The following is a 4,936-nucleotide window of genomic DNA, read 5'->3' as shown; positions in this document are numbered from 1 at the left end:
AAGGTGTTCAAAGTAATTACCATCAGCATAATATTAATACCGTTTTGTTCCCTTCTTAAAATGTGTATGCATTTTTGGCATCCTCTGTGCATATATATTTATATTTATATATATTTATAATTATAATTATAATTTTTTTAATTCCTGAGATGATATAGGTCATCACCTAAGATGGGAGCTACATTGCTCATAGAAACTGTAGGAATGTTCTGGACAGTCAGCTCTCATCTGCCTTTTGGCTATGTGACCTTAAGTGACTTGAACTTTCTCAGTTTCTTCATTTGTAAATGAAAACACGCTCTTTGATCCCCTTCCCCAATTCCCCAATAAAATGTTAAAAAAAAAAACCAAACCACTCTCTTTGAGAAAACGCATTAAGAAATAGAAGGTAAAGGCATTTGGCACATATTAGACACTCAAAGAAGAATAGATGTGAAAAGAAATTTTAAAATGGTTGCTGACAGATGAAGAGAAAGATGAAGATTGGAGGTGTGGGTGGGATGGTAATTCAGGCCAATCTTTCTAAAGCAATTGGTAATATTTAATAAGAGCAGTACAACTGTTCCTTTTCTTTGGCATGGAGCTCAAAGTGGGTCTGCTGCAGGATACAGGTGTAGGTAAATCAAGGGTTGTATGGCGGGTCCTGGAAGACAGTTTTGATCTGCACCTCAAACTTTTATGACCAGTACCATCCAGTACCAAAATGAACCACATAAATTCCTATTCTGGGATACAGCTGGACAAGAGTGATTTCGTGCCTAAGCACCAATGTACTATCAAGGGTCGGCTGTAGTTATAATTGGCTATGATATCACAAAAGAAAAGTCATTTTCAACATTAAAAGAGCTTCGACAGCACAGCCCATCTACTGTAGTTGCCATTGCAGGAAATAAGTGTGATCTTATCGATATGTAAGAAAAGTCGTGGAGAGAGAGGCTAAGGACTTTGTGGACTCCATCCATGCAATTTTTGTAGAGACAGGGCAAAAAAAAAATGCAATAAACATAAATGAACTCTTTATAGAAATTAGTGAAAGAATTCCATCCATGGACACCAACCTGCCATGTGGTGGGAAGAGCTTCAAACTCTGAAGACAGCCTCAGAGCCAGAGTAAGCTGCTGTAGACTGAGCCTCAGCATCTCAGACTCCATGAAGAAGTAGGTGGTCCTGAGAGCTAACAGGGGGGCTGGGAGCTCTGCCACTAGGTTTCGCCTAGCCAGTCTGGGGTCTTCTTCATACAAAAGAGTTACAGAAATTGACCACTTCTGTTTCCTCTTTGAAGATTGCAGCAATACTATTTCAGTCTGTGGACTTCTATCATGTAAAGACTCTCTGGTGTACAAAGGGATGACCTCATTGGCTTTTGACCTTGCTGAACAAGAACATATAATGGTATGGATGGTAGGATTAAATTGTTGAGTAGTTTTGTAATCAAGATTTTATGTAACATTTGTAAAAGGAAACAGCACTTTTGTGTTTCTTGAGGGGAAAGAAGACCTTGTAGAGATTATAATTTCTTTGGTTTCCCATTACCACTGATACAAGGAATTGTATCATTTAATAGTGGTAGGATAGGGCTGGCCAAGTGGCTCAGTTGGTTAAGAGCGTGAGCTCTGAGCAACAGGGTCACCGGTTTGATTCCCACATGCACCAGTGACGCTGTGCCCGAGCTGAGCTGCCGCTGAACTGCCAACAGTGGTGAAAGCAAGTACTCCTAACAATAAGGTTGCCAGTTCGACTCCTGCAGGGGATGGTGGGCTGTGCCCCCCCACAACTAAGATTGAGCTGAGCTGCCTTGAGCTGCTGACGGGTGGCCAGATGGCGGCTGGACTTGGAGCTGAGCTAGCTGCGCCCTCCACAACTAAGACTGAAGGACAACAACTTGGCTGTTCCCCTTCCCTAATTCCCCAACACTGTTCCCCTTCCCCAACTCCCCAATGAAATCTTAAAAAAAAAAGTGGTAGGATATTGTTAAGTGGAGAGACGACAATTATTATTTGAAGCTAAAATGGGTTATTTATAGGACTTATGGAAATGATTTCATCCCTGACATCTCCAAAGCACTTTTCATTGAATATATTAGTCCAGGATACATACAGTAAATTAGCAATAACAACAGATCATAGCTCACCCTAGGTTTGCATTCTGACCCTGTCATGTATGTGTCACCAAACTCATTATTGGCACCTTTTAAAATAATTTCTCATGATCATGGTGGTGGTGGTAGAGAAGCTTCCTGGAATAAGCTGAATTGCATATGTTTAAACTGACTAGCGATGGTTTAAAAAGGAGAAGAAAAAAAAAGTGGTGTAAATGCTGTCAATTTTTTATTTAACCCAAATATTTTGGTGGGAAAAACAATTATCTGTTGCTTAACATATGTAAAATTGTAGTCTATATATGTGAGACCATTGCTTAACAATTATTGTATAAATTATGTAAATAAATTAATAAATTCTATGGTTTATTTAAAAGAAATAGGAAAAAATTAGCCCAAAATTTATATGGAATCTCAAGGGACCTCAAATACTCAAAACAATTTTAAAAAAGAACAAAGCTAGAGAACTCACACTTCCTGATTTCAAAACTTACTACAAAGCTACAGTAATTATTAGAGTATGATAACACAAAGACAGACATAAAGACCAATGGAGGGGCAACTGGGTGGCTCAGTTGGTTAGAGCATGTGCTCTGAACAACAGGGTTGCCGGTTTGATTCCCACATGGGCCAGTGAGTGGTGCCCTCCACAACTATATTGAAGGACAATGACTTGACTTAGAGCTGATAGGTCCCAGAAAAACACACTGTTACTCAATAAAAAAAATAAAATAAAATAAAAAGACCAATGGAAAATGATAAAAAATCCACAAATAAACCCTCACATATATGGTCAAATAAGTTTCTATGAGGATGCTAACACCATTCAATGGGGAGAAAGAAAGTCTTTTCAACAAATGGTGCTGAGTAAACTGGGTATCTACTTGCAAAAAAATGAAGTTGGATCCTCACTTAAAACCATATATAAAAAATAAACTCAAAGTGGATCCATAGCCTAAATGTAAGATCTAAAACTATAAAACTCTTAGAATAAAAAGCCTGGGACAAAAATCTTCATGGCATTGAATTGGCAATAATTTCTAGGATACGGCACCAATGTACAGGCAACAAAAAAATAAATAAACAAGTTAGGCTTCATAAAAATTAGAAAAACTGTGCATCAAAAGACACTTTCGGACCGGCCAAGTGGCTCACTTGGTTAAGAGCATGAGCTCTGAGCAACAGGGTCACTGGTTCGATTCCCACATGGGCCAATGAGCTGCGCCCAACCTGAGCTGCCGCTGAGCTGCCAACAAATGGTAGGATGGCTCAGCTGGTGAGAGCACATATTCCAAACAACAAGGTTGCCAATTCGACTCCTGCAAGGGATGGTGAGCTACAGCCCCGGCAACTAAGACTGAACACAGCACCTTAAGTTGAGCGCCTGCGAGCTGCTGACGGGCGGCTGGATGGTGACTGGACTTGGAGCTGAGCTAGCTGCGCCCTCCACAACTAAGACTGAAGGACAACAACTTGGCTGTTCTCCTTCCCCAATTCCCCAACATTGTTCCCCTTCCCCAATTCCCCAATAAAATCTTTTAAAAAAAAAGAGAGACACTCTCAGTAAAATAAAAAAGCAACGCAAAGAATGGGAAAAAAACACTTGCACATCCTTTATCACATATGAGATTAATATCCAAAATACAGAGAGAATTTCTAAAACTCAACAATGGAAAAAAACAAAAACAAAAAAAACAACCTGATTCAAAAATGGGCATAGGACTCGAATAGGCATTTCTCCAAACAAGATGTACAAATGGTCAATAGCACTTAAAAAATGCTCAACATCACTAATATTCAGGGAAATGCACATCAGAACTACAACAAGATACCACCTCACACCCATTAGGATGTCTAACATTTTAAAAACAGAAAATAACAAGTGTTGACAAGGATATGGAGAAATTTGAACTCTTGTGCACTTTGGTGGGAATGTAAAACTGTACAGCTGCTGTGGAAAATAGCATAACAGTCCCTCAACAAATTAAAAATAGAATTACCACATGATACAGCAATTCCAGTTCTGGGTATATACCCAAAAGAATTGAAAACAGAGTTTCAGAGATATTTGTACACTTTTGTTCACAGTGGCACTATTCACAATAGCTAAAATGTGGAAACAATCCAAGCGTCTATCAATGGATGAATAATGCAAAATGTGGTATATACAGTCGTGCATTGCTTAATGACAGGGATACATTCTGAGAAATGTATTGTTAGGTGATTTTCTAATTGTGTGAACATCACAGAGTGCACTTACACAAATCTAGATGGTATGGCCTACTACACACCTAGACTGTGTGTAGGCTATAAACCTGTACAGCACATTACTCTACTGAATACTGTAGGCAATTCAAACACAATAGTGTTTGTGTATCTAAACATGTCTAAATGTAGAAAAGGTACAATAAAAATGCATAAACCAGTAGAATAGTCATTAATTATCATTGTTGGGTATTATGTACCATACATAATTGCATGTGCTGTACTTTTATATGACTGGCAGTGCAGTAGGTTTGTTTACACCAGCATCACCACAAACATGTGAGTAATGTGTTGCACTACAAAGTTACGATGGCTATGATGTCACCAGGCAATAGGAATTTTTCAGCTCCATTATAATTTTATGGAGCCACCATTGTATATGCAGTCTGTCATTGACCTAAACACCATTGTGTGGTGTATGATTGCACATGATGGAATATTATCCAGCCTGAAAAAGGAATGAAATTCTGACATATGCCACAACAAGGATGAACTTCATGGACATTATGCTAACTGACATAAGCCAGTCTCTCTCTCTCTCTCTCTCTCTCTCTCTCTCTCTCTCTCTCTCTC

The 4,936-nt window shown here is 38.9% G+C and overlaps 1 pseudogene; it reads left to right on the top strand.

Moving 5' to 3' along the window:
• The first annotated feature begins 586 nt into the window (after window positions 1–586).
• Window positions 587–1,124, top strand: LOC109390319 (ras-related protein Rab-22A pseudogene; annotated as a pseudogene).
• The last annotated feature ends 3,812 nt before the right edge of the window (window positions 1,125–4,936 follow it).

Source organism: Hipposideros armiger, unplaced genomic scaffold (genome assembly GCF_001890085.2).
Source record: "Hipposideros armiger isolate ML-2016 unplaced genomic scaffold, ASM189008v1 scaffold_264, whole genome shotgun sequence".
Lineage (NCBI taxonomy): Eukaryota > Metazoa > Chordata > Mammalia > Chiroptera > Hipposideridae > Hipposideros > Hipposideros armiger.
This window is presented reverse-complemented; position numbering and strand designations above follow the sequence as displayed.